Source organism: Gorilla gorilla, chromosome 4 (genome assembly GCF_029281585.2).
Source record: "Gorilla gorilla gorilla isolate KB3781 chromosome 4, NHGRI_mGorGor1-v2.1_pri, whole genome shotgun sequence".
Lineage (NCBI taxonomy): Eukaryota > Metazoa > Chordata > Mammalia > Primates > Hominidae > Gorilla > Gorilla gorilla.
The window spans coordinates 22,603,320-22,628,849 of NC_073228.2; the positions used below are offsets into that span (position 1 = coordinate 22,603,320).

At 41.0% G+C, this 25,530-nt stretch overlaps 1 long non-coding RNA gene across 1 annotated transcript; it reads left to right on the forward strand.

Annotated features, from left to right (window-relative positions):
* The first annotated feature begins 20,949 nt into the window (after window positions 1–20,949).
* LOC129533667 (uncharacterized) lies at window positions 20,950–24,936 on the forward strand. The gene is made up of 3 exons (XR_008679977.1): window positions 20,950–21,233; window positions 24,422–24,530; window positions 24,621–24,936. It is a non-coding gene; the product is annotated as an uncharacterized lncRNA (long non-coding RNA).
* Window positions 24,937–25,530: the final 594 nt, after the last annotated feature.

A 25,530-nucleotide genomic window follows, 5' to 3' on the forward strand; every position in this document is an offset into this window, starting at 1 on the left:
GTTTAATGACATAACATGCTTTTGTGAAAACAGACCAGTTGTAAGACCATTATCAGCAACTCATGAGGGAAGATTCCAAGAAGAAGCTGACAAGACTTAGAAATTTCCCGGGTATTACGGACTTTATTTCAAGTGAAATGCAAAGCAATTAAGTTTCTTTTAACTGAATTCCTTAATTATACATAATTGTTACTCTTATTTACTTTTTATTTAAAAGTCAAGAACCATGATTTCTTGCAACTATACAAAAATACTAGTGAAAATGGAAAAAACACTGGAAGAGGATAGGCAAAAAAAAAAATATATATATATATATGTATATATATTTGGTCCAAGAATAGTAGGAAAAATAGGATGAGTTTTTCCATTTATTAAAAATTTCATATCATTTTAGTTTTTCTTTACTTTTCTTTCTTTTTTTTAAGACAGGGTCTTATTCTGTCACCCAGGCTAGCGTGCTTCCACTTCCTCAGGCTCAAGCGATCCTCGCACCTCAGCCTCCCAAGTAGCTGGGATTACAGGCATGCACCATCATGCCTGGCTAACTTTTGTATTTTTCATAGAGACAAGGTTTCATCATGTTGCTTAGGCTGGTCTCAAACTCCTGGGCTCAAGCGATCCACCTGCCTGGGCCTCCCAAAGTGCTGGGATTACGGGCTAAGCCACCACAGCTGACAGTTTTCCATTTTTTAAAAGAAATAAATGTAAAATAAGCAACACCATTCTGAGATAATGTGATGTATTTACTGCATAAAAGAGCATAGTGAATTGTATTCTAATTTACAGTTTATGTGATATTATACAAGCCATTCAATTCTCTATACACAAGTAAAATATTTTTCCTATGTATACAGTAAATATTATAGTTAGAAATATGGAGTCTAAGATGTATATTTAAAATGTTTTCCTCTAAATTCAGCCAGTCCTGGTGGTTCACGCCTGTAATCTCAGCACTTTTGGAGGCCAAGGCAGGCAGACCATTTGAGGTCAGGAGATCGAGACCAGCTTGTCCAACATGGTGAAACCCCGTCTCTAATAAAAATACAAAAATTAGCCGGGCATGATGGCACATGGCTGTAGTCCCAGCTATCCCAGCTACTCTAGAGGCTGAGGCAAGCGGGCCGCTTGAACACGGGAGGCAGAGGTTGCAGTGAGCCAAGATCATGCCACTGCACGATCAAAAAATTTAAAATACAAAAATTTTTCTCTAGATTTTTCATTAATTTTAAAATAGGTATTTTTCCAGCCTGTTTTAGGGTAGAAGTACAATTTAGATGTGTCTTGGGTGATACTAATGTCTGAAGCAAACTTGTTTTCAGTCCACCATCTTGTATTCTTTGTTTTATTTTATTTTTTTGAGACGGAGTCTTGCTCTGTCGCCCAGGCTGGAGTGCAGTGGCGCGATCTCGGCTCACTGCAAGCTCCGCCTCCCGGGTTCATGCCATTCTCCTGCCTCAGCCTCCCGAGTAGCTGGGACTACAGGCGCCCGCCACCACGCCTGGCTAATTTTTTGTATTTTTAGTAGAGACGGGGTTTCACCGTGTTAGTCAGGATTGTCTCGATCTCCTGACCTCGTGATCCGACCACCTCGGCCTCCCAAAGTGCTGGGATTACAGGCGTGAGCCACCGCGCCCGGCCTATTTTTTATTCCCTTAAACCAACACCCTCTTCTTCCACTACAAACCCTATTCAACTCACTCTATTCCTTAGGTATCCAGTGCTTTCATCTTTTAGAAATCTCCCCATTCCTGACCAAAAAAAAAAAAAACCACCTAGGAAAATAGACGGAAAATCCCTGAATGGCCTCCATAACAAAACTCTACACATTATCCCCATGCCCTCTTCCTCCAGTAGGTTCCATTGAGGGAAAACACCTATTCTAGGTTGAATTGTATCTTCAGAGAGGTATGTTCAAATCCTACTCAGTATCTTTGAATGTGACCTTATTGGAAATAGGATCTTTGTAGGTGCAATCAAGTTAAGATGAGATCATGCAGGACAGGGTGGGCCTTAATCCAGTGATTAGTGTCCTTTTAAGACAAGAGAAATTTGAGCACACAGAAGACACATATGGAGAATGCCATGTGACAATGGAGGCGAAATTGGAGTGATGTGTCTTCAAGCCAAGTGATGCTAAGGGTCGCCTGCAACCACTGAAAGTTAGAAGAGAGACAAGGAGGGATCCTCCCCCGGAACCTTCAGAGAGAGCATGACCCTGCAGACTTCTGAACTCCAGAACTGTGAGACAACAAATTTCTGTTATTTTAAGCCCTGCAGCTTGTGGAAATTTGTTACAATAGACCTAGAAAACGAATATACCACCCAAACCTACAAGGTCTGTGTGGAATCACCATTTATTTGGGTGAAGTGAGGAAAAAAATGTGGTATCTGAAAAGAGAAAATGAGAGATGGAGGATCCCAAAGTCTGTGTAAAAAAGGATCCCTAAGTCACTGACAGGCACTCACTGAGAACATCAGCTCAAACCAGGAAGGATTCTGCTGTATCCAGTTTATAACTGTGTGCAAGAGGTCGTGATAGGATATGGTCTAATAATGTCTAATAATACTTGAGAAATCGAACCTGCATAAAGCTAGCCACGAGGCCAGGCACGGTGGCTCATGCCTGTAATCCCAGCACTTTGGGAGGCCAAGACAGGTGGATCACCTGAGGTCAGGAGTTCGACACCATCCTAGCCAACATGGTGAAATCCTGTCTTTACTAAAAATACAAAAATTAGCCAGGCATGGTGGCACACGTCTACAATCCCAGCTACTCAGGAGGCTGAGGTAGGAGGATTGCTTGAACCTGGGAGGAGGAGGAGGAGGAGGAGGATGCAGTGAGCCAAGATCGCATCACTGCACTCCAGCCTGGGCGACAGTATGAGATCCCATCTCAAAAAAAAAAAAAAACAAAAAACGAATACACCAAAGATCCGTGCTTTGAACTCCTTCTGGTCAGAGGAATCAAAGAAAGGGCTCAGGAAAATCAGAGCCTTCAGAGAGGGAAGGGAGAATCCCAGAAAAGATAAAATGAGAGATGGGGGATCCCAAAGTCTGTGTAAAAACTCTGCCAAGTCTCTGGCTCACCTTGGGATCGTGCAAGAACAGAACCAGCTGAAGGCAGTCTGAACTGAGATCTGAGATACCTCCCACACAGAGTCAGTGAGTTGAACCAAGTTAATTGCCAACTAAAACATAAATATCAACACCTGGAGGAAAATAGCAGAATCCATAATGTCCAGAATACAACGCAAAATTACCCAGTAATAGCAAAACTAACAAGAAACATCAAAAGCTTACATAAGAAAAACTATAAAACCTTCCTGGAAGATACAAAGATAAACTTAAATAAATATACACATTCATGTTCTTGGATAGGAAAACTCAATATCATGAAGAAATTTTCTCTTCATTAACTTATCAATTCAATGCAATCTCATTAAAAATTCTATTATGTTTTCTCCTGGAACTAGACATGTGGTGTATAAAACACATTTGGGAGAATTAAACAACCAAGAAGACAAAATAGAGCAATGGGTGGAGATGGCAGTGCCAAATATTAAAATATACTCCAAAGCAGTGATTCTCAGCCAGGGACTATTTTGCCCCCCAGTGTTTGGAGACATTTTTCATTGTCATAGCCAGGAGTGGGAGTAAGGGTAGAGACAGGGGGCACTACTGGATTTTAGTAGGTAGAGGCCAAAGATTACACAGACCAGCCCTCAACAGCAAAGAATTATCTGGTCCAAAATGTCAATGGTGTTGAAGTTGAGAATCTAGGCACTAAATCTTCTCTAATTAAACCATCTTGGTATTGGCGCATGAGTAGATGGGACAGTGGAACAGAATAGAAAATCCAGAATTAGATCCACTTGTATTTTTAATTTAGTATACAATAAAGGCACATGTTCTAGGCGCAGTGGCTCATGCCTGTAATCCCAGCACTTTGGGAGGCCAAGGTGGGCAGATCACCTGAGGTCAGAAGTTCGAGACCAGCCTGACCAATATGGTGAAAACCCCTCTCTGCTAAAAATACAAATTATTTTTAAATTTTAAAAATTAGCGGGGTGTGGTGGTGGGCGCCTGTAGTCCCATCTACTTGGGAGGCTGAGACAGAATTGCTTGAACCTGAGGTTGCAGTGAGCTGAGATCGTGCCACAGCACTCCAGCCTGGGCGACAGAGCGAGACTCCATCTCAAAAACAAACAAACAAACACAAACAAACAAACAAAAAAACCAGCACATTGCAAATTTATGGGGGAAAGATCAACTTTTAAGTACCAAATATAGTGATATGTGGATAGCTATATAAAAAATGTTAAAAGTTGGACCCATTCTTCAGACATACTTTAGAATAAATAAAAAATAGATCAGCTATTTAAATACAAAAAAAGAGACATAATATACATACAGAAATTTTTGTTCAACATATAAAGCCAACTTTATAAATTATAATGAACACCCACTATCCACGTTAATAAGTAAAATATTGCTCTCACTACAGAAGCTGCTCCTCTATGGTACCTTTCTAATCACAACCCTTTCCCTCACTCCATAGGTACTCATTATCCTAATGTTTTGACCTTTATTTTTATTTATTTATTTATTTTTTTGTGACGGGGTCTCACTCTGTTGCCCAGGCTGGAGTGCAATGGCACTATCTTGGCTCACTGCAACCTCCACCTCCAGGACTCAAGCCATCATCCCACCTCAGCTCCCAGAGTGGCTGGGATTGTAGGCATGTGCCACCACGCCCAGCTAATTTTTGTATTTTTAGTCGAGATGGGGTTTCGCCATGTTGCCCAGGCTGATCTCAAACTCCTGTACTCAAGTGATCCACCCACCTCGGCCTTCCAAATTACTGGGATTACAGATGTGAGCCACCACGCCCAGTCTATGATATTCTGACTTCTAGGGAAATCGCTCTCTTGGATTTCTTTATATCTCTAAAAATCTAAATACAACTGTTGAGTTTTGCCCTTTATCATATTTTATATAAATGAAAGCATGCTATGTCTCTTTTTATGTATCTTGCTTTTGTGTCTTTTAATCAAGATTATGTTTGCGTAATACTTCTATGTTGGCATGTGTGACTATAGTTCATTTTGGGTTTTTTTGTTTTGTTTTATTTTTGAGACAGAGTCTCCTTCTGTGACCTAAGCTGGAGTGCAGTGGTGCAATCTCAGCTCACTGCAACCTCCGCCTCGCCAATTCAAGCGATTCTCTTGCCTCAGCCTCTTGAGTAGCTGGGATTACAGCTGCCCACCACCATGCCCGGCCAATTTTTGTATTTTTAGTAGAGACGGCATTTCACCATGTTAACCAAGCTGGTCTCAAACTCCTACCTCAGGTGATTCACCCAGCTAGGCCTCCCAAAATTCTGGGATTACAGGCGTGAGCCACTGCACCCAGCCCATTTTGTTTTTTTAATAATATTTTTTTATGGATTTGTTTATCCAGTATACTGTTGATAAGTAGTTGGGTTGTGTCCAGATTTTGGCTCTTATGAATAATTACACTATGAACATCCTTGTATATGTGTGTGGTGTTATGTCCATGCCTTGTTCCAAATTATATAAGAGCATCTTGGATACATGTATGTCTATGTAAATTCTTGAAAAGAATGTGCATTCCACTGTGGTTGCAAGCCATGGTCTATAAATGTCCATTAGTTCAAGTTTTGTTAACCACGTTGTTCAAATCTTCTGTATCTCTCTGTTCTGACATTTTAATGTGTTTGTTCCATCAATTACTGAAACAGTTGTTTTCGTTTTGTTTTTACAGTATAACTTACAGATTTTTTTTTCTTCTTCTTTTGGTTCTTTTTTTTCTTTATATATATATATTTTTGTTTGTTTGTTTGTTTGTTTGTTTTTTGAGACAGAGTTTCACTCTTGTTGCCCAGGCTGGATTGCAATGGTGCGATCTCAGCTCACCGCAACCTCCACCTCCTGGTTCAAGCGATTCTCCTGCCTTAGCCTCCTCAGTAGCTGGAATTACAGGTATGCGCCACAATTCCCGGCTAATTTTGTATTTTCAGTAGAAACGGGGCTTCTCCATTTTGGTCAGGCTGGTCTCGAACTCCCGACCTCAGGTGATCCGCTTGCCTCGGCCTCCCAAAGTGCTGGGATTATAGGTGTGAGCCATCGCACCCGGCTCTTTATATGTTTTTAGGCTGTATTATTAGCTGCATATAAAATGTAAAATGATTACCTTCCTTTTAAATTGAGTGCTTTAACCTAATGAAGCAACCCACTTTATCCCTAGTGTACTAATCCTTTCTGTCTTAAAGTCAACTTTCTCTGATATCAATATGGCTACCCCAACTTCATGGTGGTTAAAACAATCTGATGCATATGATCGTATTTATCTTCTTATTTGCCTTCTTGGGATTTACCAGGCCACTTAAATCTGTGGATTGGTACCTTCACCAATTTTGGAACACTTTCAGCCATTATCTCTTCAAATATTGCCTCCATTACTTTTCCCTTTTCCTTCTATAATTGATCAAATGTGTTAGGCTTCTCCATATCTCTTAAGCTGTCTTCTGTATTTTGCATATTTTTTTCTTCTGAGCTGAAATTCTGAGTAATTACTTCAATCTTCTCATTAACTAATTCCACTACCTTGTTTTATCTGTTTCCTAACATATCTGTTGAGTCTTCATTTTAGCTATTACATTTTTCATTTTGAGACAGTCTGGGTCTGTTTGGTTATTTTTCTAATCTTCAAGGTCAGTCTTGTAGGTTCATGCTGCCTGCAAATATGCCCAAGCTTTCGTCACTTATTCCTTTGAGCACATTGAGGATATTTGTTTTATAATCTGTATGTGGTCATTTGTGGGACAGTTTCTGCTGTCTCTGTTTCTGCCGGTTTGAGTTCATGTTGCCTTGTTACCTGTATCTGGGTTATCATCATTGATGGAGCACTGGCCATTGTCCTTGAAAAACTCTGTGAGGATTCTTCAGTGCTTATGATGATGGTAGCCTCTTCCTGAGAGATCTGTTATTTGTATCTGCAAGTACTTGAGTGAATTACCAATTGGGAACCATCTCAAACCAACTTCAAGGCTTGGGAGTCCCCATCCCATCTCAGTTGGGCATACCTAGAGTGCAGATCTGCTGGTTTATAGCCTTATCATGTCAAGAATAATAATTTTGTCCAGGCGTGGTGGCTCACGCCTGTAATCCCAATAATTTGGGAGGCCAAGGAGGGCAGATCATGAGGTCAAGAGATTGAGACCATCCTGGCCAACATGGCAAAACCCTGTCTCTACTAAAAATACAAAAATTAGCAGGGCGTGGTGGTATGCACCTGTAGTCCCAGCTACTTGGAAGGCTGAGGCAGGAGAATCGCTTGAAACCGGGAGGCGGAGGTTGCAGTGAGCTGAGATCATGCCACTGCACTCCAGCCTGGCGACAGAGTGAGACTCCATCTCAAAAAAAAAAAAAAAAGAAAGAAAAAAGAATAGTCATTTTATCTCTATCCCATTTTCTTCTCTTCCATACCAAGGGAATATTTATGCCAATGCAACTCCGTGGCTGGGATGCTGGATAGGTCAGTTGTAGTTTAATTTACCCCGAGAGTGTATCCTTTGGGAATCCTGGCTATTATATGGAGAGAGAGACTTCTAAGACCCCCTACTTTAGATGTGCTTTGGCCTTGACTTCTGCCTCTCCATTCCCCTACTTAAGGCCATGGGACTGAAGCCCAGCTCTGACATAAAGCTTGGCTAAATTTTTTTAAAATAAAAATTAGATAAAAAATCAAATAAGAGAATCAACTTTTTTTTTTTCTGCCACCTACAATTAACTACTATTTATTGGCTGGGCACCGTGGCTGACATCTGTAATCCCGGCACTTTGGGAGGCCAAGGCGGGTGGATCACTTGAGCCCAGGAGTTCGAGACCAGCCTGACCAACATGGCAAAACCCCATCTCTACCAAAGAAAAAAAAAATACAAGAAGTTAGCTGGGCACGGTGGAGAGGGCCTGTAGTCCCAACTACTCAGGAGGCTGAGGTGAGAGGATCACCTGAGCCACAGGAGGTCGAGGCTGCAGTGAGCCATGATCACACCATTGCACTCCAGCCTGAGAGAAAGTGAGACCCTGTCTCAAAAAAACAAACAAACAAAAACAGCAAAAATAAACAACAACACCAACAAAAAAAAAACCCCACTACTATTTATTTGCTTATTTTTATTTATTTATTTATTCAGAGATGGGGTATCACTCTGTCCTCTAGGCTAGAGTGCAGTGGTGCAATCATAGCTCACTGCAGCCTTGACCACACACCACAACGTCCGGCTAATTTTTTTTAGTTTCCTTCCTTCCTTCCTTCCTTCCTTCCTTCCTTGCTTTCTTGCTTTCTTTTTTTAAAAGACAGGTTCTTGCTATGTTACCCAGGCTGGCCCTGAACTCCTGGCCCCAAGGGATCCTCCCACCCCAGCTTCCCAAGTAGTCAGGATTACAGATGCAAACCACCTCACCTGGCTAATTAACTACTATTTATGTCTTCTCATATTTGTTTTACTATATTACTTTTTAAATTATAATGCTCTTTTGAAATAAGTTAGAAAAGGAAGAAATATAAAAATATGAACATTTAAATACTTGTGTTGTCAACATTAAACATCATTCTAGATACCACGAATGCACATGCAACTCTTTGTGCATATGTGCTGATAAAAGGTCAATGATGGGCCGGGCGCAGTGGCTCACACCTGTAATCCCAGCACTTCGGTAGGCCGAGGCGGGCGGATCACGAGGTCAGGAGATCGAGACCATCCTGGCTAACACGGTGAAACCCCATCTCTACTAAAAATACAAAAAAAAAAAGTTAGCTGGGCGTAGTGGCGGGCTCCTGTAGTCCCAGCTGCTCGGGAGGCTGAGGCAGGAGAATGGCATTAACCCAGGAGACGGAGCTTGCAGTGAGCCGAGATCACGCCACTGCACTCCAGTCTGGGTGACAGAGTGAGACTCCGTCTCAAAAAAAAAAAAAAAGATCAATGATGGATGGATGGAGGGTTAAAAAGAGAAAAATCAAAATGCTTTTGTAAAAATGTTAACTATAAATGCTGTAACTATAAAAATGGGCTGGGTGTGGTGACTCGCGCCTGTAATCCTAGCACTTTGGGAGGCCGAGGCAGGTGGATCACCTTAGTTCAGGAGTTTGAAACCAGCCTGGCCAACATGGTGAAACCGAGTCTTTACTAAAAATACAAAAAAAAGTAGCCGGGCATGGTGGCACATGGCTGTAATCTCAGCTACTTGGGAGGCTGAGGCAGGAGAATTGCTTGAACCTGAGAGGCAGAGACTGCAGTGAGCCGAGATCACGCCACTGCACTCCAGCCTGGGTGACAGAGAGAGACTGTCTCAAAAAAAAAAAAAACCACCTATAAAAATGATAACTAAAATGTTAAATTTTCTTGAATTTAGTATAAGAAAAATAAAAGGAAGTGAAATTGTTGAATTTCTTGTGTCTTTTCACCATGGATGAACTCATTTCCTAAAATTTGTCTGTAGGTTAATTTTTTTTTTTTTTTTTTTTTTTTTTTGAGACAGAGTCTCACTCTGTCTGTCGCCCAGGCTGGAGTGCAGTGGCGCGATCTCAGCTCACTGCAAGCTCCGCCTCCCGGGTTCACGCTATTCTCCTGCCTCAGCCTCCCGAGTAGGTGGGACTACAGGCACCCACCACCATGCCCAGCTAACTTTTTGTTGTATTTTTAGTAGAGACGGGGTTTCACCGTGTTAGCCAGGATGGTCTCGATCTCCTGACCTCGTGATCCGCCCGCCTTGGCCTCCCAAAGTGCTGGGATTACAGGTGTGAGCCACCGCGCCCGGCGGTTAATTTTTTTTTAAGGAACAAGTGTAAACAATAGAAACATTAAGATATTAGAGTCATTATGCTTTTTAGAAAACATAATATGCTTCGATTTTAGACAGTATGTATAGTCTGTCTTCTGTGAAAGAGTAAAATATTCTTTCTTTTCTCTTCCCTGTTATATCATTTTTACTTCATCCAGGTTATTGCATTCACATTAACTTCCTTGACTACAACTGTCATGGCTGTTTTTGCTCTATATTCAGATGAACTCAAAGTTATCACAGTATTTTCACTTCTTGCTTCTTTGTTTTTGAATTCTTTTTTGAGACATGAATGTTTGTTGTCAAGCATTCAGAAGGGCACCTGGGGGCTAATTCCCTAAGTCATTTCATGTTTGAGAATATGATCTTATAAATGGAATGACAGTAACTGCAATTGAATATTCCTGGCAATACCTTCGTTCCATAAAAGCTTTGTAGGTTAATAATTCTCAAACTTCAATATGCAAAGGGAATTTTCTGGGGGCTTGCTGAAAATGTAGATTCAGTAGGTCTGGCATTGGGCCTGAGATTCTACATTTTTAACAAGCTTCCAGGTAATGTTCATGCTACTGATCTGCAGACTCCGCATTGAGTAGCATGTTGGTGGACTTTGCTTTATCATCTTTGGACTCCAAAGGCTGTTATAGAGAAGTCTAACACCAATTTTTTTTCTGTCCTCTTGAAGGTGATTTGCTTTTTCTACCAGGATGCCTAGAGAATTCTTCTATCATTGAGATTCAGTCATCGTGTTGAATTTGAGACTTCTTTATCAGACTTTCCTAGGAAAAAAGTGTGTCCTTGTAAATTGAGAGATGAAGTTTTTTCTAGATGTATAGGATATTCTCTTGAAGTCTATTTTTAAATACATCTCCTATACCATCTGATGGGGTCTCTATTTCAGAGAAAGAAATTATTTTTATTGGATTATTTTAGTCTGTGTCCTGGATCTCTCTTTCAAAAAAAAAAAAATTTTTTTTTTTTAGAAGCTGGATCTCACTATGTTGCCCAGGCTGTTCTCAAACTCCTGGCCTCAAGCAATCCTCTGGCCTCGGCCTTCTAAAGTGTTGGGATTACAGGTGTGAGCCACAGTGCCCAGCCATGTGTCCTGAATCTTCTTGACTTCATTTATTGCTTTATTCTCTATATTCTTTATATTCATTTATGTTGATTATCTAAAGCCTTTCCTCTATGTCAGTAATTCAATTCTCAATAGTATATATTTTGTTAATTGTTATTTCAGATTTTTTAAATTTGATGGTGTAACTACGTTGTTTTGAATCTTGTAATGCTTTTCCTTGGATGAATATTATCCCTTTTTATATTGTTGTTGACCTATGATTTCCTTTAAGGTGGCTGTTTGCCTCTTTCATGCCACATTCCCTCCTCTCCCATAGGATACTTATATTATTACCAAGCTATTGCTTTTGCTAAGATTCGCATGGCTCTATCTGGACCTCGTGTTTGTCCTGACATAGCACAGGTGACTTCTTGTCTCTTTTTCTACAGTGCATGTCATCTGTTTATTCACCTTTTGCATCATTCCACTCGATTTGTGTGGCCCTGAGTTTTGTATACATTGGAGACTGAGCCTCCTTGTTCATTCCTCTATCTCGCCCCTGCCCCTTCAACAATAGTTTTTACTAATCTTCAGTTCAAAGAGAAAAAAAGCAAATGAACCAACTCAATTTGATTGTCCCCAGATTTGGGGGAGGATTCTTTCCAATATGCCTTTTGGCAGTAGGAGGTTGGGGTGAGGGAGGCATAGGAACAAGGTTTAGAGACAAGCACTTCTCTGTTTCTCTTTATAGACTTTTCCATCTCTTTCTCTGTTGACCCCTTTCACTTTTGGATCACAATTGCTGATGCCTTTTTTCCCCCCTAGTGATCCTTTAGAAATTTAAGGCAGGTGATATCACCCCATGGTTTCAAATTCTCCAGTAGCTCCCTATTTCATTGAGAGTGAAAATCAAAGACTTCTGACTGGCTCACTGGGCCCACAAGGAACTGCCTCCATCCTGACCCCATTACTTTTCTGCCTTTGTCCACTTTTCTTGACCTTGCTCATTCTGCTGAGGCCAGCTGACCTCCTATTCTTCAAGCAGGGGCGTTTACTTGCCTCAGGGTTTTCTACCTGAAACATTCTCCCCTCCCCCCACCCCACCCCACATGCTTAGGGCTTGCTCCTTCCCCTCCTTTAAGTCTTTGCTCAAACATCACCTCAAACTGACCTCTGACCAAGCTATTTAAAACTGCAGCCCTCAGCCCTTTCCCTGCTTGATGTTTTCATTTTTCTCCTAGCACCTACCACTTTCCAATACACCATGTCATTTACTTCATTTCATTCCCTGTCCCCCTCTCCTGCTCTGATCCTCACCCCCTCCCAAGGTGAGCTTCCCAAAGACAGAGAATTTCCTGGCTGTAATAGTACCTGTCACCTAGTCAGTATTTAATAAATGTTGGTTGCATTTCTTTATTTGTTTTGAGGACTAAACTCAAAAGATTTTGGGGGCAAAAAATAAAAAATTTTATCTTGCCCAAGTTCCTATCTAAGGAGTCTGGGGAGTCATGCCCTAAAAAGTCATAAATTCAGATGGATTTTAGTTAACTCTATATATCATGATTTACTTTCCAAACTGACTCTGGCATAACATTACAAGACAAAGAAAAAAATCAAAATATTTTACCCCAAAACATGTTTATTTGCCATATTTTGAAATGGCCCTGGCCGGGCGCAGTGGCTCAAGTCTGTAATTCCAGCACTTTGGGAGGCCAAGGCAGGCAGATCACTAGGTCAGGAGTTCGAGACCGGCCTGGCCAATACGGTGAAACCGTGTCTCTACTAAAAATACAAAAATTAGCCAGGCATGGTGGGGCGCGCCTGTAGTCCCAGCTACTCCAGAGGCTGAGGCAGGAGAATCGCAGAAGAGTCGCTTGAACCTGGGAGGCAGAGTTTGCAGTGAGCCGAGATAGTGCCACTGCACTCCAGCCTGGGCGACAGAGCGAGACACCATTAAAAAAAAAAAAAAAAAAAAAAAAAGAAGAAGAAGAAGAAAGAAAGAAAGAAATGGCCCTGCAAAGCTGTTCTTTGTAGGGGAAAATTTGTATCTGTAAAGCATCTCTATTAACATAGCTAGATCTTTTTCTTCCGGTTCCTCCCAATCCTAAAGAGATTAACTAAGATCTGAGCAGGAAACATTTGTCATCTATTGTCTCTAAAGGCAGCCACTATAAAACTTCAAAAGAACTTTGGTCTCCACAGTCTCTATCTTGAACATTCCCTTTCTGTCTATCCCAGGTCTTTAGACAAACCCAACCAATTGTCAGCCAGAAAATGTTTAAATTCACCTATTGCCTGGAAGCCCCCCACTGCTTTGAGTCGTTCCACCTTCTGGACCAAAACCAACGTATTTCTTTCTTTTTCTTTTCTTGTTTTGTTTCGTTTTGTTTTGAGACGGAGTTTCGCTCCTGTTGCCCAGGCTGGAGTGCAATGGCGCGATCTTGGCTCACTGAAACCTCCGCCTCCCAGGTTCAAGTGATTCTCCTACCTCAGCTCCCTGAGTAGCTGGGATTACACGCATGCGCCACCACGTCCAGCTAATTTTTTGTATTTTTAGTAGAGACGGGGTTTCTCCATGTTGGTCAGGCTGGTCTCAAACTCCTGACCTCAGGTGATCGTCCCGCCTCGGCCTCCCAAAGTGCTGAGATTACAGGCATGAGCCACTGCACCTGGCCTAATGTATTTCTTAAATGTATTTGATGTCTCAAGCCTCTCTAAAATGTATAAAACCAAGCTGCGCCCCGACCATCCTGGGCACATGTTCTCAGGACCTCCTGACGGCTGTGGCATGGGCCATGGTCACTCAAATTTGGCTCAGAATAAATCTCTTCAAATATTTTACAGAGTTCAACTCTTTTTGTCAGCAGTTTGCATGTTTATTTTGCTCATCCTAGTATTCAGGAGAGATGTTCTTTGAAGACATTTCTATTGTCACTTTCACCCTTCTCATTTCATCTTACAACCTATTTAATCTATTTCAATGAAGCCCAGTCTTGTTCCTAGAAAACCTGTTGGAGTGTGTAATAAGCTTGTAATCAGGAAGCCTTCCTCTTTATCCAAACCATACCTTGAATGCTAGCCAGCTCAGATTTCTTTGCTCAATGGAATAATATAGAAACACATACAGAAAGAAAATATTCTTCACTTATCTGCACTGCAAAGTCTGTTTATTTTTGTGATAAGTTAGGCTTGGAGACTTTTAAAAAATATGACAGTTGGACAATTATTTTTATATCTATTTATTTATTTATTTATTTATCTATTTTGAGACAGGGTCTCACTCTGTCTTCCAGGCTAGAGTGCAGTGGCACAATCACGGCTCACTGCAGCCTCAAACTCCGGGGCTCAGGCGATCCTCCCACCTCAGCCTTCCAAGTAGCTGGGACTTCAGGTGTGTGCCACCACGCCCAGCTAATTTTTTTTAAATTTTGGTGTGTTTTGCCATGTTGCCTAGGCTAGTCTCAACCTCCTGAGCTCAAGCAATTCACCTGCCCAGGCCTTTCAAAGTGCTGGGATTAAAGGTGTGAGCCATCGCACCTAGCCTGGAAGTTAATTTTTACTCCCTTACTTTGACTCTTATTTGCCCTTTCCCCTTATATTTTCCCCCATGGTGACAAAAGCCATATTATTAATTAATCTGCAACAAGTGAGTGATCTCTGTAAGTGAGAGAACTGTGAACAGTGGGAAGATGGTTCCCTTCAAACTCCACTGCATATATTTCCAGGAGTTTTTCCTGAGCCTCTGCACCCCTAGGCACTTCAGGTAGTAATAAATCTCTGCTAGCCCCTTTGCGGATTTCAAAAGCATTTAATATGAAATCAAAACATGGTTTTAAGTGAGATATCAATACTTGAACATTTATAACACAATATATGTCTTTTAATGAAATGTAAGTCTTTCTCTCAAGTCTACTGTGGTCTTCACTATTTTTAAACCATCTCAGCTAAATCTTTTATGTTATTGTATTTTTAATTCTGGTTTGATCCCTGGAGGTGAAGGCTACAGTGAACCATGATTACACCACTGCATCTCAGCCTGGGTGACAGAGCAAGACCCTGTCTTTTTATAAAGAGAGAAAGAGAGAGAAAAAGAGAAAGAGAAAGAGAGAAATAAAGGAAGAAAGAAAGAAAGAAAAGAAAGAAAGAAAGAAAAGAGAAAGAAAAGAAAGCAAGAAAGAAAGAGAGAGAAAGAAAGAAAAGAAAGCTGTGAAGATGATACTTGTTAACCAGAATGAAAGCTCATTTGGTCAGTAGATTAAATACAAATAATAATTCTATCATTATGTCTCAGGCAGTGTGCTATAAGTGATTATTACGTGTCATCTTATTTCATCCTTACAGTAATCTGATTTGGGTAAATTTTAGGATAATTTCCGGCTGGGTGCAGTGGTTCATACCTGTAATCCCAGCACTTTGGGAGGCCGAGGTAGGGGGATCCTTTGAGCCAAGGAGTTCAAGACCAGCCTGGGCAACATGGCTAAAACTTTGTCTCTACAAAAAATACAAACATTAGCCAAATGTGGTGGCATGTGTCTGTGGTCCCAGCTACTCTGGAGGCTGAGGTGGGAGGATTGTTTGAGCCCAGGAGGTGGAGGTTGCAGTGAGCCATGATCATGCCACTGCACTCCAGCCTGGGTGACAGAGCAATATCTTGTCTCAAAAAAAAAAAAAAAGGATAATTTTTTCTTTTCCTCCCAGATTATGTGTACATAAAGGATACTTTTTAAAAAGGTTAAAATCATGACTCAAATACAAACATAAAATGAACATGTGCAAGATTTTATTTAACTTATTAATTAATGAGGCAATGAATAAGATGTTAGAACTGAGTCAAAGGAGAATTCAAAGACTACACATGTATAGGTATTAGGAATGCTGGAATGAATAAATAAATGTAAATGTAAAACAAGTTAATATCCAAAGGCAATGTTCAATTGCATATCAGTGAACACAATTTGCATTTCTGCAGATAAGAATCATTTGTATCACTATCTGTATTTTATATCTTATGGAGTTATAAAATAGCTCAAAGACAATGAAAGGTGGAGATAGCCCAAAGGTTGTTCTAGACAGGACACTCAGTACTCTTTGTCCATTTCAAAGTAAGAAAGGAGTTCAGCAGGACTGGTTTCACAAAGTACAGGTCACAAAAGCCCTGCTGATAAAACAGGATGCGGTAAAGAAGGCAGCCAAAACCTAGATGGCAATGAAAGCAACCTCTGGTCGTCCTCACTGCTCATTATATGCTAATTATAATATATTAGCCTACTAAAGGAAACTCCCACCAGCCCCAAGACAGCTTACAAATGCCATGACAACATCCAGAAGTTACCCCACATGGTCTGAAGGGGAGGAATCCTCAGTTCTAGGAATTCCCCACCCCTTTCCGAAAAGTCATGAAAAAATCCACCCCTAGTTTAGCATGTGATCAAGAAATAATCATAAAAATAGCCAACCAGCAGCCTTCAGGGGTGCTCTGCCTATAGATTAGCCACCCTTTTATTCCTTTACTTTCCTAATAAACTTGCTTTCACTTTATTTCATAAGCTCACTCTTGAATTCCATTCTATGCAAAGCCAAGAACCCATGCAGCCTCCCAGGCTGAACCCCAATGTTGGGGTTCACCATATGACAAAAGAAGTCTTTCACTGTTGTTCCAACTTTATAGATTTTAGAACTCAATACACAGCCTGGCCACAATGACAAGTCCCCATCTCTACAAAAAATAAAAAAATTAGCTGGAAGGCCGGGCACTGTGGCTCATGCCTGTAATCCCAGCACTTTGGGAGGCCAAGGCAGGCAGATCACCTGAGGTTGGGAGTTTGAGACCAGCCTGACCAACATGGAGAAACCCTGTCTCTACTAAAAATACAAAATTAGCCAGGCATGGTGGCAGAAGCCTGTAATCCCAGCTACTTGGGAGGCTGAGGCAGGAGAATTGCTTGAACCCGGAAGGTGGAGGTTGTGGTGAGCCGAGATCACGCCATCGGACTCCAGCCTGGGCAACAAGAGCGAAACTCCGTCCCCCCACCCAAAAAAAAAAAAAATTAGCAGGGCATGGTGGCACGTGCCTGTGGTCCCAGCTATTCAGGATGCTGCAGTGGGAGAATGTCTTGATCTCTGGAGGTGAAGACTACAGTGAACCATGATTATACCATGGCATTTCAACCTGGGTGATAGAGCAAGACCCTGTCTTTTTATAAAGTCAGAAAGAGAAAAAAAGAGAGAAAGAAAGAGAGAGAGAAGGAAGAAAGAAAGAAAGATACATAGATAGAAAGAAAGAAAGAAAGAAAGAAAGAAAGAAAGAAAGAAAGAAAGAAAGAAAGAAAAAGAGAGGAAGGAAGGAGGAAGAGAGGGGAAGGAAAGAAAGAGAAAGAGAGAGAGAAAGAAAGAAAGAAAAGAAAAAGAAGGAAAGAGAAAAGGAAGGAAGGGAGGGAGGGAAGGAGAGAAAGAAAGAAACTCGATACATAAAAATAAAAGATCAATTTAATATATACAAGATCTTTAATTTTTGGAAAACAAATGATAATCTTTAAATAAAGCAAATAGGCCAGGCATGGTGGCTCACACCTGTAATCCCAGGATTTTGAGAGGCCAAGGCAGGTTATCACTTGAGTCTAGGAGTTTGAGACCAGCCAGGCCAACATGAAGAAACCTCGTCTCTACAAAAAATACAAAAATTCGCTGGGCGTAGTGGCACATGCCTGTAATCCCAGGTACTTGGGAGGCTGGCTGAGGCATGAGGACCACTTGAACTGGGGAGGCGGAGGTTGCAGTGAGCTGAGATCGTGCCACTGCACTCCAGCCTGGATGACAGATGTCTCAAAAAAATAAAATAAATAAACATAAAATAAATAATAATAAAAAAAAGCAAATAATCACAGAAATTAGATTTCAACCAAATAGTACAAATCAGTCTTCACAATTTATAGATGAAGATCAGTCCTCACATTTTATAGATGAAAGTATCCAAGGTTAAATAATTTGCCGCAAATCAGAAAGCTGGCTGCTGGCAGGGCTAAGAGAAGAACAGGGAAACTCAGGCTTTCTAGAGAATTATCAAAATAAACAGAAACAAAAAACTAAAAATGTTGTGTATTAAAATTACCTTTAAATATTTTACACTTAATGAATTACCCATCTAAGATAAGAATAAACTGAAGCAAACGTCAGTTAGGAAAATTCCTAAGGTCATAGGGCTGGATAAAACCAGAGATTGTTTTGGTATCAGAAAACTTATTTTTGACAGGGTGCGGTGGCTCAAGCCTATAATCCCAGCACTTTGGGAGGTCGAGGTTGGAGGATCACTTGAGGTCAGGAGTTCAAGACCAGCCTGGCCAACATGGTGAAACCCCATCTCTACTAAAAATACAAAAATTAGCTGGGTGTGGTGGCATGCGCCTGTAATCCCAGCTACTCAGGAGGCTGAGGCGGGAGAACTGCTTGAACCTGGGAGGCGGAGGTTGCAGTGAGCCAAGACTGCACCACTGCACTCCAGCCTGGGTGACAGAGTGAGAATCCATCTCAAAAAACAAAAAAAGAAAAGCTATTTTTTTTTCCATCAGGGCAAATGTGCTGAACTCATATTGCTTAATTGCATAATGATCATTTTTACATTTGTACAATTATAATCATTTTTAAATTACAAATATGTTCTCTATTGGGTTTTACTGACAAACTCAGTGTTTCTTTGATTTGATTGCAGCATAAGCAAGGAAGCTTTTTCTGAGAAGATATACTCATTCACAGACATTTTCTTTTTAATTAAGTCAAAGTATTCCCTTGCCTTATAGATAACATTAACAAAGAGATTATTACTTCAATTACAGATGTGAAGGCTGATTTAGTAAATTAAGGATGCGCCTGACTTATTTATTTTTTTTTTTTTTTGAGATGGAGTTTCGCTCTTGTTGCCCAGAGTGGAGTGCAATGGCGCAAACTCTGCTTACTGCAACCTCTGCCTCCCGGGCTCAAGTGATTCTCCTGCCTCAGCCTCCTGAGTAGCTGGGATTACAGGCATGCACTACCATGCCCAGCTAATTTTGTATTTTTAGTAGAGACAGGTTTTCTCCATGTTGGTCAGGCTGGTCTAGAACTCCCGACCTCAGGTGATCCGCCTGCCTCAGCCTCCCAAAGTGTTGGGATTTCAGGCATCAGCCACCACGCCTGGCCAATGTGCCTGACGTTTAATCCAACAGATAGCTAAACTGAGTTCTACAATATTTAAATTGAAAATTAAGTCATTTAGTGGAGTGTGGTGAGGCATGGCTGTAATCCTAGCTACTCAGGAGGCTGAGGCATGAGAATCGCTTGAGCCTGGGAGGTGGAGGTTGCAGTGAGCCAAAATCACGCCACTGCACTCCAGTCTGGGTGACAGAGCAAGACTCTGTCTCAATAAAAATTAAAAAAATAATAATGTCATGTTCAGATTTGATTTATGTGTAAAAAATTTTTGTTAGAGTTAAGAGGCATTTTTCTCAGGTACTTGGGCTGCTGAAACACAAATATAGGTAATCAATGCAACTTCATTTAACATTCAGACACTTTAACAAGTGTGTAAGTATTGCAGACTCATGGATCTGCTTGTTCAGATTAGCATAACCAATATAACAATACAGTAAATACTACTGATAATAATATCTACAATAAATATCTACAATATATAATATACAATAATATACACAATATATTGTATACAATAATTGTATATTATATATAATAAATAATATATATAATAAATACCAATATTACCAATATAATAATGTATACAATGAATAATAATATATACAATAAATAATATATACAATACATACCAATATTACCAATATAGTAATACGATAAATAGATACCATAACTTATTATTGTGAAAAATACGCAAAAGCTCCTGAGTCATGCAGCTCTGTTCTTTGGACTTACCTGATCTATGTCCCTATAGTTATAACCCTTAAGTTAGAGTGAAATAATCACTCTAACTTGGAGGAAGCATTTCTTCTTTGATTAGTCAATGATCCGTCAGCAGTAGTTTGGGAGAAAGATTGTTTAACTATTCTATGACCTAAAGGCTGGCACACATCTGTTGTACAAAGAAAAGGAGTGTTGCAACCTTCCTTTGGAATAGAGATTGCCTGCTTTTGTGCTAATACATGTTTGGCTTAAAAATTATTTCTGTTGGCAAGGGCATAGGCTTTTCCAACATAGTGAGATTTTCTTTCCAGGTACATCTTACATTTGGAGAAAACATACACGTAGGAAGGACTGCTGTGAAGCCTTTTCACTGTACTTGTGATTTTGATTGACCTCTCTAGTACCAAATTGAATTTTAGACACCGCAATTTGAATTTTATATTGAAAACTTTGGGTCTGTAGGAGAAGAAAAACTATCATTAAAATTGCAAAGTGGGCCGGGTGTGGTGGCTCATACCTGTAATCCCAGCACTATTTTGAGGAGAGGAGGGCCCAGGGCAGATCGTTTGCGCTCAGGAGTTCAAGACTAGCCTGGGCAACATGGTGAGACCTTGTGTCCCCAAAAATAAACAAAAGCTTAGCAGGGTGTGGTGGTGCATGCCTGTAGTCTCAACTACTTGGGAGGCTGAGATGGGAGCTTGAATCTGAGAGGCAGAGGCTACAGTGAGGTGAGATGGTGCCACTGTACTCCAGCCTGGGCAACAGAGTGAGACCCTGTCTCATTTCATCTTATCTCATTTCATAAAATAAAATAAAATTCCAAAGTGGATCTTGAGAATATAGAGTGTTTTATTCTGCTCAGGCTGCTATAACAAAATACCATAGGCTGCAGGGCTTCAACAATAGACATTTGTTAATACTTCTTCTGAAAGTTGGGAAGTCCAAGATTGAGGTGCTGGCAGATTCTGTGTCTAGTGAGGGCCACTTTCTGGCTCGTAGACAACCATCTTCTCCTTGTGTTCTCACATGGCAAAAGGAAAGAACTCTGACCATTTCAGAGTTCTCTGTAAAAGCACTAATCCCATTCATGAAGACTCCACTATCATGATGTAATTACTTTTCAAAGGCCCTGCCTCCTTATACCATCACACTGGGGGGTTAGGGTTGCAGCATATGAATTGGAAACTAGGGAACACATTTTGTCTATGGTACTAACCCACATCCAATTCATGAGCAAATCCATAGGCTCCACCTTCAACATTTATTCAGAAGTTAACTTTGATCACCACCTCCACAGCCACCATCTTAGTCCAGGACATCATCATCTCTTACTTGGATTATTGCAGTAGCTTAACTTGTCTCCCTGACTGTGCCATTTCTAAGGCAGTCTGTTCTCAACCCAGCAGGTGAGAGTGAGTGATCCTTTTCAAGTAGAAGTCAGATCACCTTATGTCTCTGCTCAAATATTCTCCAATGGCTCCCATCTCACTTTGAGTAAAAGCTGAAGTTCTGGCCGGGCATGGTGGCTCATACCCGTAATCCCAGTACTTTGGGAGGCCGAGGTGGGTGAATCACTTGAGGCCAGGAGTTTGAGACCAGCCTGGCCAACATGGCGAAACCCTGCCTCTACTAAAAACACAAAAATGAGCTGGGCGTGATGGTGCACTCCTGTAATCCCAGCTTCTTGGGAGGCTGAGGCAGGAGAATCTCTTGAAGCCGTGAGATGAAGGTTGCAGTAAGCCCAGATGGCACCACTGCACCCCAGCCTGGGTGACAGAGTGAGACACTGCCAAAAAGAAAAGAAACAAAAGGGAAGGAAGGAAGGAAGGAAGGAAGGAAGGAAGGAAGGAAGGAAGGAAGGGGAAAGGAAAAGAGAAGAAAAGAAAAGAAAAAAAGAAAAAAAAGCCGAAGTTCTTACTATGATCTACTAGTTGTCTTAGCTCTGGTTTCCTCCCCACCCAAAGTAGAGCCTGGTATAGGGGCTGGGTGCAGGTAGTTTATGGTTAAAAATGATACCCCAAATTAAGACTGTTTGAAAAGTGAAACAAGGAAGGAAGGAAAGGAAATCCAAGTGTGTGTTATTGAGCTGACCTCCACAATGGGCAAAATTGGAGCTGGGTCCCTCTGAGGAATCTCAACAAGCTATCTCTGTATTCCCTCAGAATGGTCCTGCAAAGGATAGAAGAAGGATGTAATTATCCATTTGCTCCCATACCCCATAAGGATTCCTGGCATGCACAGGGCTAAGGGGTTCATGCAAGTGTTCCATGCCACAGTGGGGAAGGAGCAAGAGATAAATAGCCATCAGAAGAGGTGCTGTGGGATTACATCTGTGCTGCTAATTGCCTAAGTAGTAGCTGGAGTTAAAGGATGGCTGATAGCATGTAAGGTGCAGCTCTAATGGGGTCTGATACAAAGCCCTGTATTGCCCTCACTTCATTACCTCTCTGACCTCATTCTCATTCTTTCCATCAGTCACTCTTTCCCACTTCCTCTGTCCTGCTTGTTGTTCTCAGAACAAAATGGACATGCACCCTCCTCAGGGCCTTTGCACTTACTATTCTCCCTGCCAGAAAAGACAGCTGGCTGGCTTGAAATTCACACAGCTGGCTTCCTCATCTTCTTCAAGTTTCAACTCCAAAGTCAAATTTTTTTAATTTATACATAATATTTTACATATTTTCAGGGTACATGTGATATTTTGTTGCAGCAAATGTGTTATGATCAAGTCAGGGTATTTGGGGGTACCCATCACATTGAGTATTTATCATTTCTATGTGTTAGAAACACCTCAAGTTTTCTCTTCTAGCTACAGGTTTTTTGTTTTGTTTCATTTTATTTTTTGAGATGGGGTCCCGCTCTGTCACCCAGGCTAGAATGCAGTGGCAGCGATCTCAGCTTACCGCAACCTCAGTCTCCAGGATTTAAGTGCTTCTCCTGCTTCAGCCTCCCGAGTAGCTGGGATTACAGGTGCCTGCCACCATGCCTGGCTAATTTTGTATTTTTTTTTAGTAGAGACAGGATTTCACCATGTTGGCCAGACTGGTCTTGAACTCCTGACCTCAAGTGATCTGCCTGCCTCAGCCTTCCAAAGTGTTGAGATTATAGGCATGAGCCACTGTGCCCAGCCTCTCTTCTAGCTACTCTGAAATATACAATAAGTTGTTGCTAACTATTAATATTATCATCCTACTCTGCTATCTAATATTAGAACTTACACCTTCTATCAACTGTACCCATTGACCAACCTCTCTTCGTCCCCTCCCCTCAACTCATACAACCTTCCCAGCCTCTGGTATCTATCATTCTGTCCTCTACATCCATGAGATCAACTTTTTTAGCTTCCATATATGGGTGAAAACATGAAAAATTTGTCTTTCTGTGTCTGACTTACTTCACTTAATATAATGACCTCCAGTTCCAGCCATGTTGGAGGCAAATGACATGATTTAATTTTTTTATGGTTGAAAACTATTACATTGTGTATATTACATTTTATTTATCCATTCACCTGACAATGATCACTTAGTTGATTCCATATCTTTGCTTTTGTGAATACTGCTGCAATAAACATGAATGCAGGTATCTCTCTGATATACTAATTTCTTTTCCTTAGGATAAATGTCCAGCAGTAGGACTGCCGGGTCCTACAGTGGTTCAGGTTTTTATTTTTTTGAGAAGCCTCCATACCGTTTTCCATAGTGGCTGTACTAATTTACATTTTCACTAACAGTGTGTAAGAGTTTGCTCTTCTCTGCATCCTCACCAATATCTGTTTTTTTTTGTCTTTTTAATAATAGCCATTCTATGGCCAGGTGCGGTGGCTCACACCTGTAATCCCAGCACTTTGGGAGGCTGAGGCAGGTGGATCACCTGAGGTTGGGAGTTTGAGACCAGCCTGACCAACATGGAGAAACCCCGTCTCTACCAAAAATACAAAAATTAGCTGAGTGTGGTGGCACATGCTGGTAATCCCAGCTACTTGGGAGGCTGAGGCAGGAGAATCACCTGAACCCAGGAGGCGGAGGTTGCAGTGAGCTGAGATTGTGCCATTGCACTCCAACCTGGGCAACAAGAGCGAAACTCCATCTCAAAAAAATTAATTAATTAAAAAAAATAGCCTTTCTAAGTGGGGAAAGATGATATGTCATTGTGGGTTTGATTTGCATTTCCCTGATGATTAGTAACGTTGCACTTTTTTAAAAAATTTGCCTGTTGACCGTTTGTATGTCTTCTTTTGAGAAATGTCTGTTGATGTCCTTTGCCCAATTTTTAATGGGATTACTTGCTTTTTTTTTTTTACTGTTGAGTTGTTTCAGTTCCTTGTATAGTCTGGATATTAGTCCCTTGTAGGATGAATAGTTTGCAAACATTTTCTCCCATTCAACAGGTTATCTTTTCACTCTGTTGATTGTTTTATTTGCTGTACAGAAACTTTTTAGCTTAGTAGAGTCCCATTTATCTATTTTTGTTTTTGTTGTCTATGCTTCTGAAGTCTTAGCCATGAAATCTTTGCCTACAATGTCACATTTTAATTGAGGTATCCTTAGCTATCTCATCTAAAATTTAGATTCCCACTCTCCCAATGCCATAGCTCTTCTGTCAGTTTGCCAGGACTTAGACTTCTATGAATCCATGAATGTGGGCTGGCTCTGCGAACACTGCTGTGAAGGCTACATTTTTTGCGGACCACCTAGGCACAGGTAGGTTGGTCTGCCTGGTTTGTACTGCAAGAGCAAAATAACACAGACTGGGTAATTTATAAATAATAGAATTTTTTTTTTTTCTCACAGTTCTGGAGGCGAGCAAGTCCAAGATCAAAGCACTGGCAGCTTCTTTGAGGGTCTGTTCCAGTGAAAGCATCTTCTTGCAACAACATCCTCACATGACAGAGGGGGGAAGGGCAACAGGACATGAATGCTGTGCCCTCACCTGGTGAAGAGAGGAAGAGCAAAAGGGTCTCAGCTAGCTCCCTCCAGCCCTTTTCTAAGGTGCTAATTCATTCATGAGTTAACCACTTCCCAAAAGGCCCTACTTCTCACTACTACCACAATGGGGATTAAGTTTCAACGCATGAATTTGGGGGGACATTGAAACCACAGCATCTCTCTTGCCAACTTAATTATTTTTCTCCTTCACATGGGGTAACATTTCATATGCTTTACTTTTTATCTTGTTTATTTTTTTCCCTCCTCCACTGAAACTCTGTGTGTGTGTGTGTTATTTGTGTATGTGTGTTTTGTTCATTGCTCTACCTTTAGCACCTAGTACAGTGCTTTGCACATAGTAGGCACTTAATAAATATTTGTTAAACAAATGAATAAAATGAATTGAAATGAATCAAGATACTGCTGGCAAACCTTAAATTCCCTTATTTACGAACAGTGTGGACAGTACAGAGGGAATGGTGTACCCTAGTTTGAAGCTATGATATTCTAAACAGAGGTACTTGACTCAGAAACAGAGCAGCTATGTTCGCCAGGACTTAGACTTCTATAAATCTATGAATGTGGGCTGGCTCGCAAACACTGCTGTGAAGGCTACATTTTTTGCAGACCACCTAGGCACAGGTAGGATAGTCTGCCTGGTCATTTACGATACCTGCAAGCAATGTAGTTGGTAGTTTTATGTGGCTTAGATGTTCTGAATTATCCGGGAATCATGAATTTCCCGTCAAGCCAGGGGCCATCACCAGCATCCTGG